Source organism: Hippocampus comes, unplaced genomic scaffold (assembly GCF_001891065.2).
Source record: "Hippocampus comes isolate QL1 unplaced genomic scaffold, H_comes_QL1_v1.1 scaffold125, whole genome shotgun sequence".
Taxonomy (NCBI): domain Eukaryota; kingdom Metazoa; phylum Chordata; class Actinopteri; order Syngnathiformes; family Syngnathidae; genus Hippocampus; species Hippocampus comes.
The window spans coordinates 1895734-1910977 of record NW_017805453.1 but is presented as its reverse complement, the minus strand read 5'-3'; the positions used below and the strand labels follow the sequence as shown (position 1 = coordinate 1910977).

The following is a 15244-nucleotide window of genomic DNA, read 5'->3' as shown; positions in this document are numbered from 1 at the left end:
GCCCCCTCCTTTTCCCCCCCCCCCCCCCAATTGATTTCCTGACATGCTCGTGACAGGTTCAGACCTGAGGTGAAGTGACGAGGATGGAAGTGACTTAATAAAATAAGGAAATCAAACGAAAGCAAGTCCGTGTGTCAGAATTTCTTGACTTGGCTGGATGAAGAGTGGAAGGCTTTCTTCTTTCGGAATACAAATTGATATACAGTAAAGCTAGCTGAAGGAATTCTGTATTTGCATGATGGCTCTGTCTGAGGCAAATCTTTTTTAGATTGTGTGCTGAGCGGTGACATGGTGTCGTGTGAGATAGTTTGGTGACCTTGGCAGGTTATTCCTCATTCCTGGTTTTTAGCAGGGGAGAAGTAAATTACAAACCACGTGTTCTTCTAGCTTCATCTGGCCTTTGGTAGCGCTGTTCTTTTGTTTTGCTCGGATCCTCTCCAAAGCCTTTTCAAAATACGATGCATTTTTCATCACATCCTTTCTTACCGCCCCCTCCGTTTTCGCTTTGTTCTCCTTTAGCTACGATGATGCAGTGAAATATTAATGACAGGACGCACATTCATAGTCTTAGTCTCCCCAAAGCATTTTTTTTCTTTTCTGTCGTCTCTCCCACTGCTTTCGCTTCCTTCCCGTTGTTTCGTAATCAGATCAACATTCATATCGCAGCCAAAGCTGCCAAGTGGAAGAAGGAGCAAGCTCAGTCAATGAGATTATGAATGTTTGACTGCTTCCCTTGTGTCTTTAGGAATGTTGCTCGTCTCGCCCACAAATACTGTCTAGGACTAGTTTATAAATGCGAAAGCGATCCCACTTGGAGAGAGCTTTTTTTTTTTTTTTCATCAAATGATGCAGTCAATTCGAGTTTATTTTCAAGCGCAACAGAGGTTGACCTCAGTGACCTCAGATTGAAATACAAATAAAATACAAATTTAATATAATCCATCTGTCAACTATATCCTGTCTGACTATTGAAGAAATTTAATATTCCCCTGCCGGAAATCATTGTTGGCCATTTCTTGTCACCATGTCAAAATTGGCGTCCCCGGTTGAAATTTGGTCACACTCGTGTGAATTTCCTAGCAGATGTTTGTTTAGGTACGAGCCTTGGAAATGACCAAAATGCCTGAAAAATGGCATCTTCGAACCAAAATGTCCGACTACTAATGCATTTCACGCAATCGGTTCTTGATTGATTGAAGTATGTTTTGTCATGATTAACATTGAACCCACTGGTGGCAGGTGCAAATATTTCCCAAGTCGCTGTTGGCTGCGACAAAGTCGGAGTTGCATTCAGGACCGCCGAAATACATAAATTTTGCAAGGATATGCATTTGCGCAATGTTTGGTGTGTTTCTCAGTCTGGTTTTCATGGCAAATCTTGAAACTTTCCCGCCACACTCACATCTTGTGATTAAAAGCAAAAAAAACCCCAAAACAAACCAAAAAAAATGTAATAATTTTCACAATTTTGCAGCGCTCATCCTGTATCGTATTTCTGCTTCAAAATTTGGTGACAATTGTTTAAATTCCTTCGGGGGAGTTTGCTAAGGCCAACCTCTGGAAATGTGCTGAATCCCAGATAAATAAGGGCACCTTCAAAAGAAAATGCCGGACGACCTGTGTGTTTTACAGAATGGCTTCATCATTGATTTTTCTGCCTCCTGTCACGAAGAAAATGTGTGCCAGATTTTGTGTGAATCGGTCACACGGGCGGCTTCTGCTACCGAGGTGCTTTCCCCTCAAATTCGACCTCGAATGGACATGGGCTGTGTTCAAACTCCTTCCTTATCGAAACATATGTCACATGTATTGTGAGTTTACCATTTTGTAGTGAGAGTAAGTTATCTCCTATATGGTGCCATAAATGTATCCCCCCATTGAAGAGTAGTCGTGAGTGTCATACAGAAACCAGTCCACTGTGTAATCTTGGATGGGCTCCAGGTCACCTTCGATGCAGAACAGGATTAGCCGGATAGAAGATGGATGAATGAATGGGTAGTGTTCTTTCTGCTCTTATAGGGCGGGGTGTACTCGAGATGGCCAGCACAGTGTATATCAAGATTTGCTATCATAAATATCAAACAGGATTTACATTTATGATAGTCGGCTGACTCTTTCTCACTCCAGACACCAAAAGATAAAGGATAATATTTCAGAGACGTCTGAGCAGTTCAGTATCTTCCTCAAGGAGACTTTGACAAGGCCGCAGAGACCGGGGATTGAATCCCCAACTTCGGGGTTGGGACATGACCGCTCTACCACTGAATCATGCCGTGCTCAATTATTGCCCAGTTTTGACTGATTTTTGAAAATGTGAGTGATCTTACCGCTACAATATCAGAGTATGTGGTGTTTGCAAGATCATCAACTCAGCACACCGCACACATAACGATATCTCCACTGACGATCTTGAGCGTGTAAGTTCGATCGCTTCCTAATTTCATGGTACAATCTCAAGTGTCCATTGCTGGACTGAACACTGTGCTGACCACATGAGGATTTGTCATCTTAAACACTGAACAGGTTTAACGTTTACGATAATCAGCCCCTGACTCTTTACCAAATTGATGCCGAAGGAAAAATCTTTTTCAAAACTCGAAGGAGATCGCTTCAGTTAATTTTATCGAGACATCCGACAATTGATCCTTTAATCGGAAGGGGTGAAATAAATACTCCAGTTCAACCTGATTATTGTTTATGCGTTTACCTTGCTCAACTCAAAGCATTTTTTTCTTCTCCTCAGGTGGCTCTTCCCTGTTCCAAACAGCCACCGACCGCGACAAGTGCCTTCTAGTGGCGAGTGGACATCACATCCAGCTGATCGGGATACTGATGTGATTCTCGCAATGGAGACCAGCGCTTGACTTGTGGTGAGTTAATTGCGACGACTCATCGCAGCTGCCCTTTCGTGGAAAGTGTTGCGTTAGCAGTTGGCGCATCAGCACTTTCAACCTGCAGCATATGCACATCCGATATGGCTATTTATTACAGGGAAGGCCATGAAAGCGCAGGTGGAGAGTAGAATTAGGTCAGAATTCCATTTTGTTTTTGTTTTTTTTAAAGCCTGCATGGTCATCCAAGCCTTAGTAGGCATTTTCAGTTTTGAGACCTGGTTGGAACTAGAAGGCAGAACAATTCATTTCCACTCTCCTGAGATTATTTCTGCAAGATGGTGGAGAGTTTCTTGTTGAATTTACTAAAAATTGGAAACACATGATTGTCCAGAATGTCTTGGTAAGATGGAGAAAATGAGGTTTAGGAGTACAGACTACACACAATCGGGAGCGAAAGGAATGAGTGCATGTATGCATGGTTGGATTGAATGCAAAGGTATTAAGTTTAGCATTTTATAGAAAAATACAAAACATTTCTTCATCTGGATTTTACAGGCAGCACAGTGGGGCATTTGTTTTGCACAGCTGCCTCACAGTCAAGATTCAAGGTTTAAATCCTTCCCGCATGCATGTTTGGTTAAATGATGACTCTAAATTGTTCATAGAGTCACATGATGTCATGGTTCCCTCTTGGTATAGGCAGTGAGGGTTCAATTCCCAGTCAGCGAGAGTGTGAAAAGTCTTGTCTTTATACGCGCCCTATGATTGAGTGGCAACCATTCCAGGGTGTAGTTCCACTTCTGGCACAAAGTCAGTCGCGATCGGCTCCACTTTCCTGTGAAGGATGAGCCGGATAGGGAATTGATGAATGAATGAAAACATTCGGGACTTTCTCATGCAAGTTCGTTTTCATCCCCAACCTGGGATGAAAGTGAATCACCCCAGCGTGAGAGCACAATGGCCTTCTCGATAGAGTAAATTAATTGTGACTTTGCAGGTACTGTCGTAGTTTTTCTAGTTTGTACCCGTGTTCGTATAGAGATAAGAAAGTTTCAGACCTGTCGTTTTTCTAAAATCCTGCTTTAATCTTACACACCACCGTTGGGGAATTTTTCATCTCGACAGATTAATTAGTACTCTACCTTGCAATCCACTCTAGTACTAAAAAGGTTGGCCCAATTTCTGAAGTGAAGGCCTTAATTATCCTTTGGGGGAAAAAAATCCTTCATTATGCCATTCAAAAGTCGAAAAAAAATGCCACAGATGGAATACACATCAGTTACGCTGCATTCATAATAAAAATGTAACTTTCTTTGAGGGGTTAGAAAAGGAGGCATTTATTTGGGAATTATTCTGAAAGGGCATTAAAAATGCTTTCCATTGGTGTGTCGCTTGTGGAAATTGGGTAATATTTGTTGAAAATAATATGTCAATTTAAATATCAGGAATTAAGTAGATGGAGAAGAGAAGTGTTAAATCCAGATTCAGATAGTAAAAACTCAGCCACGGATTGGCTATAGCCACAGGTGCCATCACACGTGCTTCTATTTACCTGACTGCGCTGTGCCTCGCCATTACATGCCACAGGCGCACCTGAAAATTTGGTGACAAAAAGTAAACAAGACTTGAGACCAGGTCACATATGTATGCACAATGGGTGGTGCAAGGCAGTGGAAGGGCCGACCTCACAGCAGCCAATTTAATATGATCCGCAAGTGGAGAGCTTCTCGCGGTTAATAATCAACACCCTTTGTGTAAGCCCATCTCCTGCACACATTCCAGCTACTCCTTAGGAATTAGTGGAGCCATTTCAATAGGCCAGGAATCAAGTTGTCTGTGTTCACTCCCACAACGGCGCAAACGGTCCTTTCTAGCTGCGACCGTCTACGATAATGCCAAAAGAGTGAAAAGTCCAACCCATGCGGACAGTTTGGACTGCACTTGTAAGAACTATTTTAATGAAAAGCATTGAATGAGAGGTGTGAGATTTTAACAAGTCTTACATTAAACTTCCTTGAACCTGCAGATGACCTACTACTTGCCACTAATATGAAAGATGTGATCCATGTGGGTTAAGGATGGTTGCTGGTGGAGTCTCTGAAGTAGAGATGGTCCATAAAGCGCAGCCATACCTAACGCTCAGGCCTTACATCTTTTAGCATGCGAGTGTTCATTAAACGCTGGCGCACGAGAGGATGGAGTTAATGATCTGTGCTGTGTCTTCAGAGAGCAGTCAGGCGTGAATAATTGTACCCATCTGAAGTGCAGTGGGTACCTGTATCCCCCTCAACATCTGTCTTCTGGTGTTTTTTTTTTTTTTTTTTTTTGGTTTGTTTTTTTTCCCTCATCATGCGATTGTCACACAACTACTGCATCCATGAGAAAATCACTTTTGTTGAGAGTAAAAATAGTCACCTCCCAGTGGGAGATCTCGCTTGTCGGCCTACCTCTCACCCGCTGCGGCCATAACCTCTGTGCTGGCTGCAGCCAAGAGGAAATTACTCAGCGATAGGAACAAAGAACTCGGATGGCCCCCGCTTGCACTGTATTGGTTCAAAAGAAATGGCTTGACCAGGTTAATTAGCCCGCTAGTGAGTTGGACATTATGGCTGTTCCTGTTCATGTTTTTTTTTTTCGAGCAAGTGGCTTCACTCATTCTGCATAACCAAAAAGAAAAGGATTCAGTTTTTTTTTTTCTAAAATTTTGCCATTCACACAAGAGAATATGTCATGGCCAGTATATCAGCGTTGTGTTCGATGAAACGGGCCCCCGATTTTACATCGAGTCCATCAATGTATGAGTAAAAGAGACGAGGTCATCATTTTTTTTTTTGGGGGGGCGGGGGGCGGGCGGGTTTGCACTTTCCGGTGACATTTTTGTTCAGTGCTGTAAGATTTTACTCATATAAAATTGCTGTCTTGGCTCAATAATGATTTGAGCGACTGCCCTGGCCACTTGCCAACGGTGCTCCGCCATGGAGCACAACCACTCGGCCATTTCTGTTGAACTGCGAATGTCTGGAAGACTCCCAACAGTGGGCGCACTACTTTTCAATGATAGTTTCATTGGTGAAAATGAATTTTGCCTACTTACCTTTAAGGCTGACAACCAGAAACTGTTGCAGTCGTGACAAACCAAACGTTTGTTATATATTTATATATGCATATATATTTTTTTTTACCTTATGCTTATTACCTAGCTTTGGTAATCATGACTTCAATTCGCCTATTTCAATCTCCAACTGATTATTATTATTATTATCGAGTTGTTTCTAAGTTCAAAAACGCAATATTAGTCAGAAATTCGTGTTTCGACTCAAATAGAACATATGATTACAAACATTTTTCCCTTCGCCGTTGCTTTAACTCCTGAAAAGGCAATAATCGCTCTGGTGTGTTTTTGTGTTGTTGATAGCAAGTCCATGCCCTTATTTATTTATTTATTTATTCATTCATTCATTCATTCATTTAAAGATTCTTTGGGATTCTTTGAGCTGCTGCTCTTTGAAGAGTACCGATAATTGAATCCAGCTTGTCATGTCTAAAGAGTCACGAGGCGCAACAACCCAATTCCCCGCTCTAGTTCACGGCTGCGCACACAAAAAGATGGTAGCCTGCAGCCGAGAAATGGCGCTTTCAGTAGATAGTGAAACCAAGTTTCCGGAATGGCGGCACACGGCAAGGAGGGGAAAGAGGTTAAGCTATTAGCCTTCTGCATTCAACATTCCGGCAGTGTCACTCTTGATTCTTAGCCTGCCTTCTTCCTTCCTTGCGTTCTGTGGACCGGCTGTCTCTCGTCAAGGTACCGTAATATCCGGACTATAGAGTGCACCTGATTATAAGCCACACCCACGACATTTTTCAAGGAAAAACCATTTTGTACACACACAAGCCACACCTGTCTATAAGCCGCAGGTGCCCATATTGTAACGAGATATTTCCAAAGAAAAACGGTACAGAGAAAGAGGGTTCAAGGTTTAATAACATACCATAACTTTTATTTGCCTGTAACACGGCAAAGCATGGCGACAGTAAAACAGCACTCACACGGCTGGTTTAAAAAAACAAAACAAAAAAAGGCACCGTTCCCTGCCGTAACACCATCCACGCTTTCGTGTCAGCTTTCAAGATAATGTCTTTCGGGAGGTTTTCTTTTGGCATATGTAACCAGGTGAGCAACACTATGACTGTTGTAGTGAACGCTGCCTGGTTTAATAAATGGAACACTGTCACTTTAAAAAGAGCATTGGATAATCTCGTGGGAAGTCTCATGAGACTTGGACCAGGAAGTGAAGTGAGACGAACACTGAGCTGTGCTTATTCAGACCTGATGTACAGTCAAACTTCGGTTTTCGAACATCTTTGTGATCGTCCAATTCAGATTTCGACCAGAAAATTCGAGATTTTTACGCCTCGGATTACGACCGAAAACTGGTTTTCGACCAAACTGAGCTAACCCGAATACGCAACTCGACTCCTCTCAGCTTCCTTACACGAGGAAGCTTCCTCGTGTAATGTTCATTGTGAGCTGACATATTTGTTGTGATTTACGCAAATCTTTTTTTTTTGTTTTGGTTTTTTTTTTTGGTTATTTCTGCATAGCCCCTAATCATGGGCTACTAAATTAGTTTCGGATTTCGAACAAATCGTTTTTCGAACAACCTTCTGGAACGGATTATGGTTGAAGACCAAGGTATGACTGTATCTGCAATCGGCATTGTAACCCGGCTGATACTAAGAGTAAAATATCGTCGTTTGGGATTTGGAACGGTGTCGCACAATGGGTCGCGTGAACAGCCGTGAAGCAAGGGAAATTCGTAGTTTTCCACGTGTTTCGGGCACATATAACATGCCGGAAAGTGCACACCAGTTACTACTGTTGTCTATTTTTGTATACTTTTCTATTTGTTAGTCCCATTTGATTTTATCAGTCTCCTATTTTATTAATGCTGTACATTTTCTATGTTCAGTCGGGAATAAAGCCCTCCATAAAAATTATTTTGCGTTCGGTCAAGTCTGTCAGAGACACAGCCAAGCAGCTTTCGGTTTGCAGTCCAGTTCAAAACACAGGGGAAGTGTGCCCTCTCATGGCCGGTTGTTTTCACTGTGACACATGATCGCGTTTCACTGTTACCTTTTCTGCTCGAGCGCTCCCTGGCGGTCGTTGGAAAAATCTTTAATCAGGCCGCATCATTAAATAAGCCACGGGGTTGAAAGCGTGTGAAAAAAGTAGCGGCTTCTATTCCGGAAATGACGGGAATTTTTGTCGCCACCTGCCCGTGTGTCCTGGCGTCGAATGTGAGCGCTTACGCTCCTGGTTAATAGCACTCCTTGCCATGCTCAGAAAATGTAGCATCTCTGGAGACGCTTGAGAAATGAGCTTTGCATTTCACGTTTGTGTTGTCGTCTTGCATTTCATGTATACGGTATACGTTTGAAATGGTAAATAAAGTTCAGTAGAAGCTCCGAAGCTGAATCAAGCTTTACTTTAAGGTGTAAAATTTGGCTTTTAGGGCTTTTGGGTTCTAATTCGGTGTTAGTGTTTATGAGTACACGTAGGGTTATGTATGGTTAGGGTTTCAAATGAGTCAATTTGTGGCAGTGAAGAATCTTCACATATTTTCAAATTAGAGGCACCTAGATGTGTAGCAGCGCTTCTGCGAGCGCTCCCTGGCGGTCGTTGGAAAAATCTTTAATCAGGCCGCATCATTAAATAAGCCACGGGGTTGAAAGCGTGTGAAAAAAGTAGCGGCTTCTATTCCGGAAATGACGGGAATTTTTGTCGCCACCTGCCCGTGTGTCCTGGCGTCGAATGTGAGCGCTTACGCTCCTGGTTAATAGCACTCCTTGCCATGCTCAGAAAATGTAGCATCTCTGGAGCCGCTTGAGAAATGAGCTTTGCATTTCACTTTTGTGTTGTCGTCTTGCATTTCATGTATACGGTATACGTTTGAAATGGTAAAGTTCAGTAGAAGCCCCGAAGCTGAATCAAGCTTTACTTTAAGGTGTAAAATTTGGCTTTTAGGGCTTTTGGGTTCTAATTCGGTGTTAGTGTTTATGAGTACACGTAGGGTTATGTATGGTTAGGGTTTCAAATGAGTCAATTTGTGACAGTGAAGAATGTTCACATATTTTCAAATTAGAAGCACCTAGATGTGTAGCAGCGCCACGCGCTTCTCTCTTGGGCGGTTGCACAGTAGTGTAAATGTTGGGGAAAAATCAAAGGCATCTGCACACAAGCGTAAGTCAACAGAAATATTCTCGTACGTGCAAGCAGCTCCAAGGCGGTCGAGCCCATGCTGCTTGCGCTGTCAAATCTCTTCTCATTGGAGAACTGAGTCACTTCAACACATTCATCTCGACACTCTATTGATTCTTTTGTACATCAAACTGTTTTTGGGGGTGGGGGGAGGGTGTTAAGGCAGCGAGCTAGCCTTGTTTCAACGCCCCCCCTTGGGCAATATGTTTTTTTTTCCGACATCAAATGGTTCCGTCATTGCACACACAAACACGTACGAGCTGGCTTCATGCCCACACTCGTTAATTACCGCTGACTTTAAGAATCCATTTCCATTATTTTCCAAAAATAGCATAATCAGGGCTCCCCCCCCCCTTCTTGACTGAATACAAACAAGCCTCCCAGAGCAGAGAACAAAAAATCAGGGAGAGTCTCCCGTGTGGGTGTCTCGCCTGGCGTTCAGTCAATAAGAAGTACAGTTGCTTTCAGTTAAGGGGCAATTGTAGAAGAGCTGCTCTTCAAAACAATATGAGTTTCCTGGAAGACGTCAAAAAAAAAAAAAGACTGACGGATTCTCTCTGCATGTGATCTCAACGTTTGTGCATTCATCCCAATGCTGTTTGGTGGCCTTCTTCAGCACCAAACTCATCAGAGCAATTTCCTATGTCCACTGAGATCAGAAAATGGCCTCCCAAACTGCCCCCACTTGGGTGGAAGCCAAGCTTGATTGATTCATTTGGGATTTGGGGTTCGAGGTTTTCAAATTTGGGTTTCAAGACAGGATTAGGTTTCAAAGTTGGACCTGAATCCTGGATGGGATCTTGTGTGGTTTCAAATAAGTGGAAGGGTTTCATATTTGGGTTTCGAGAAAGGTTTATGGTTTCAAAATAGGGCTTCAAGCATAGTCAAATGTTCATAATTAAGGTTTCAAATCAATGTTAGGCTGTCAAATTAGGGCGTCAACCCAAAATCAGTCTTTTAAATTAGAGTTTTCAAATTAGATTTTCCAGACAGAGTTAGGGTTTGAAAGCAGGGACTCAAGTTTGCGTAAAGGTTACAAACTAGGATTTCGAGCCTGAGTTTGGATTTTAATGTCGTGTTTTGAGCCAATATATTTTCAATCAGGGTTGCAAGGCTTGGTTAGGGTTTCAAATTAGGGTTTCAGGCCTCAATTAGGATTCAAAGAAAGTGTTTGGGTTTCCTAATTGTTTGAAATATGGGTTTTCGTTTCAGATATGCGTTTCAAACCTGGATTAGGATTAAATATCAGATTTCAGTTTTGTTTTATGGTTTCAAATCTTTGTTTAAAGATAAGGCTTCAAAACTGGTTTAGGGTTTCAAATTAGGGTCTGAAACCAGTGGTAGCATTTGACTGACTGAAACCTTCTGAAACCATCTTCCTCATTCAGTTTTTTCTCGGGAGTCGCATAGATTTGCTTGGCATGCTGAATTAAAATCTAATCGCCCACCAATGGAGTGTGGTTTGTATTTCAAAGTCTCACTTTCAATTTCTCCTCCAAGGAATAAACTTCTCCGACCTGCGCCGAGCTAACACCTCGCATTGTCTCTCATCCCAAATTGTCAGGGTCCTTTATCTTGCTGCTCTGTTGCACATCTGAAAGAGACTTGGCAACGGTGTTCCCGTCCACTCGGGCCCCGGATGACACGAGAGCCCAATCTGTTGCTGTAATTCGCTTTGGCTCACCGGGACGGCAAGGAGGGGGCGTGAAGCGGGGATGGAGTAATGCACTCCTGGCAGCGCCATGAGCTGTCGTGTATGAAGCATTAACGGACAGCGTTGCTCTTAAAGCGGCGTAATGGCGCCGGGCCGGACGTGGCGGAGCGTGCTAGCGCGACGGCAGAAAATAGAAAAATAGCCACCACCACACACCCCGGCGCCTCCCGCTCCTTTTCATCTCATTTAATTTTAATGTTTTATGACTGGATTTGATCAGCGGGAATACCTAAAACTAATCAAGCTTATCTATTATTCAGAGACTTTGTTATGGTGTCCACTAATTGGCCGGCGAGGCCTTCATTTCCTTGTTTTGTAATGAGCGGACGGATCACACACCTGGTGCAACCCGAAATAAATTAAAGAATAGCATCAAATTGCCGGGCCGGGCTGGCTTTTCAATTTACAATTTGTCACTTAAGGAGGGAGGCTTTTATTCCAATGGAAAACTGCTTCAATTGGTTATTTTATTGCGGCCGTTTGTGTGGAAGAAGCGTCCAGATTGGCCGCTAATTGAGAACCCTATTTGAACAAACTGGAGATACAAAATTCCGGCAGCACGTTGCACGAGTTGGTAGCACGTCTACCTTACAGTTGTGCGGCTCTCGGTTCAAATCTCAGCTCAAAATCTCCTGTGTGGAGTTTAGTCAGACTGGAAATTGTTCATAGGTGTGAATGTGAGTGTCAATGCTTGTTTGGGTTTTTTCTTTTTTTTGCCCTGCAATTGACTCGTGACCAGTCCAGGGTGTATCCAACTTCTCGCTTGAAGTCAGTTGGCCCAGGCTTCACCACACCTTTGACCCCAAAGAGGATAAGTAGTGTTGAAAATGGATGGATGGATGGATGGATGGAAACAAATTTCACTGCTCCTTCTAGGGTGCCCCCTTTTGGCCACTGGGAGAAAGTATAATGCAGTCCTGTGAACACAAGAGAAGAATTGTACTTTTACTACATTAGAATGTGTGTTGGAGGAGGTTGTATTGGGGCTTGCAAGGCTTAAGCACCCCTGGTTTAGATGGCAGGGTAATTCTCTAGCAGTTATATGATGTCACTAATTTGTAAATTTAAAAAAAAAAAAAAAGTGACATATTTTGGGATTTCACAAAACAGAGCCATCAAAATATGTTGTCTTCAGAAGGAGCTGTCACTAATTTGTAAATTTAAAAAAAAAAAAAAAAAAAAGGAGCCATCAAAATATGTTGTCTTCAGAAGGAGCAACAAAATGGCACTCCAAGGGAATTGGATATGACATGCCAATGCTTTGTCGAGAATTTGTTCTAACTGCGTGGCATTTTGCACCGCATTTTGGATTTAATTGGCAATTCATCAAAAGCGTTAATTAACTCGAGACAGACATGCAAAAGAAATCTCTGATAATGTCGTTTCCTTCAAATGGCTTGTGATCCAATTCTTTTGTAGGCTCGCCAGCAGCGCAATGATAACTTCCCAATGAACTCGCTCTGCTTCATCCTCGACCAAATAAATGGGCTGATGTGTGCGAACGCAACATTCACCATGGTGACTCTGATCCCTTACTCTGGTGGTCTATTGTATAGAGTAGCCGTCCCCAACCTTTTTTGCCCCACGGACCTGTTTAATGTCAGACCATATTTTCAGGGACCGCCCTTTAAGGTGTGGTGGATAAACACAACAAAATAATATGATATGACCTGCATGAAAACTGTGGCATTTTCAAAATATAATAATAAAAAACGAATCATGACACAAGGAACGTCCTCCCTGGCCGCAGCACTCTCTGGTCGCTATGGTAATGTTTGAATGTGTTTCAAAATAAGGTACACCGCAAATACAAAGTGCATGAAAAATTACGACTCACCATCGTCGCATGTTATGCAGAGTGGGCTTGGTGCGTGGGAATCTCCTATTGAGATAAATCTGAATTTTAAGTAGGACTCCTGATACTCTCTATTAAATGTAGCCTTCTTTTTCTTGAAACTGCTTTTCTGTCTCCTGCCTGGGCCTTTTCCCCTTCCCTAAGAAACTTTCCAAAGACGTTTTTTTTTTTTTTTACACATTTTGCTAGCTCCTAGGTTTCATTTTAGCGGTAACCTATCACGCGACCGAGAAGCGCGCCTTGACCTGCGTCAAATGGGGTAAAATTACCGGATTCACTGTTCCATCCGTATGGAACAGAGAATCCGGTAATTTTTCCAAAATAAAACATCGTTCAGATTCCAAAATAAATAAAACAGAAGTAATGTAAGTTATTTATTCTTTCTGGGTGGCCCGGTACTAAATGACCCACGGACCGGTACTGGTCTGCAGCCTGGGATTTGGGCACCCCTGGTATGGAGGACCAACCCTCATATTGTATTAGCTTCTGTGCTAACATTGTGGGTGGGGGTTTTCACATGCAGTACATAAATAAGAAGTTTTGTTGGCACTTAGAATATCTTTAGCATTTCACTCGATCTACTTAGCAAATATATTTTAAACTCTGCCCATCTGGGTTGACCATACTCGGTTGTAGTTTGACCTTGCAACTGTAGTGAGAGAACAAATGAACAAATAAATGAAAATAAAATCATTCTACTTTATGAAAGATAAAAGCCACATAGGGTCAATTGAGGAAAAAACGACGCCAAAAGCAAATGTTTTGTTTTTGTATCTACATGGCATGTTAACTACACATCACGGGATCCCTTGAGTATGTCGAAAAAACAAAACAACAACAAAAAGCAACTTTTCTTATCGCTACTTTATGAAAAGTCAACTAAACATTGCCGAAGTAGGGTTAGCCCACAAGCGAAAAAAAAAATCTATCTATATATATATATATATATATATATTCTTTGCAACTACTTTATGAAATGCATTTTAAGGAGCCCTTCAGCCTAAGAAAGTAAAAACTATTCCTTATTTCGACGACTTCATGAAATGTAGCACCAAGAAAGGGGGATCCCTCGAGAAAGCTGGAATTTATTATTTAGTTCTACTTTATGAAAAGTTCATCACAAATTTCTTACTACTTCAGTACTTTAAAGATAACTCACACATCATAGTTGGGGTAGTTGTAGGAAGTTAAAAAAAAAAAAAAAAACAATTGCATAGCAGCAGTGATGGCCTATGATCAAATTAAAAAAAAAAAAAAGAAAGTTCCTAATTATCTCTTACTACTTCATAAAAAGGAATTTACTCATCAAAAGTAGGGGATGTCCTGGCCCAAATTTCTCAACAATGACAGTAATAATAACACCTGAAAGTTCCTTATTTCCACTTTGTGATAACTACATTACACTTTTGGGGGAACAATGACGCAAATCAATGAAATTAACTTTTTTTTTTTAACTCTGCTCTAAGAATAGTTTAACTTCATATCATAGCAGTAGTGTGAGCACCTGGATTAAAATTAAAAATAAATAAATAAAGAACAACAAATGATATCTTACTCTGGGTAATACTTTCACTCCACGAACAGTTAATTCCATGTAAGGGAAAGCCCGGGGGCGTGGAATTCGTTACTTCTACTTTTAAGAAACTTAATCATTAAAATGGTAGAAGGAATACTGAAGAGGGGAAAACAAAAGTTCCTTCTGCTTTTTTATTGTACTTTATTGAAGTTGATTTTCCCCGGGGAGTAAAGAAGAAAAACACTCTCATCCTTACTACTACTTTATGAAAATATTGGCCATCATTACATTGGGGTGAATCCTATAGCAGAACACACACACACACACACACACACACACACACACAATTATTTCTTCCTGAGACTTTCGAAAAAAGCCCTTGAGCACAAAATAATAATGAAACAATTATTCTTTACCGCTACTTAATGAGACAACATATATTTTGTCATTATATGACCGCTTTTATTTCTCCTCATCCCTCTGATTTTTTTTTAATGTTGAGAATGCACCAACTTTATGTAAAATTAATTTCATTTGAAATAAAACGGCCATTCATGTCTCGTGTGAATCCATTACGTGCTAATGACAAGCCTCATTAGGTTAGTGCACAGAGATGATGCCTAACAATGAAAAAGCATCAGCGCTAAATATAGCAGGGTGTCAAAATAACAGGCGACTAAAGTGCTTTGTCCAAACCAGCAGTGTGAAAGTGTCCTTCCCCATAGTACTTTGTTATCACACCATGTCAGCATCAGACTGAGGAGTCCTGACTTTAGCACGCGTTCAACGTCATTTGTATGTACACAGCAGAAATAGCTCATTAGCATCTCCTTATGCTTCATTGAACATGGCGCGCTAGCATGCAAATAGAACAGTTTTTCTTTCAACTTGTAAGCACATTTAGCAACTAATGTGCAAAGACGTGTGGCGGCTCTCGTAGAATCAGAAATTTCGAGGTTGGTAAAAACAGCAACAACAGAAATTAAATATATCTTTCAACTTCATTTGATTGTTGTAGTTAGCATTCTTAACAATCGTGCCGGTGTAAGAGTACTAAATATATATA

The 15244-nt window shown here is 41.6% G+C and overlaps 1 protein-coding gene across 1 annotated transcript in view; it reads left to right on the top strand.

Annotated features, from left to right (window-relative positions):
• Positions 1-15244, top strand: part of lrfn1 (leucine rich repeat and fibronectin type III domain containing 1) — a 150814-nt gene that overhangs the window by 116613 nt on the left and 18957 nt on the right. The window contains exon 3 of the mRNA XM_019874376.1: positions 2744-2870. The gene's annotated coding sequence lies outside the window, so the exon portion shown is untranslated. The remainder of the gene's footprint in view (positions 1-2743; positions 2871-15244) is intronic.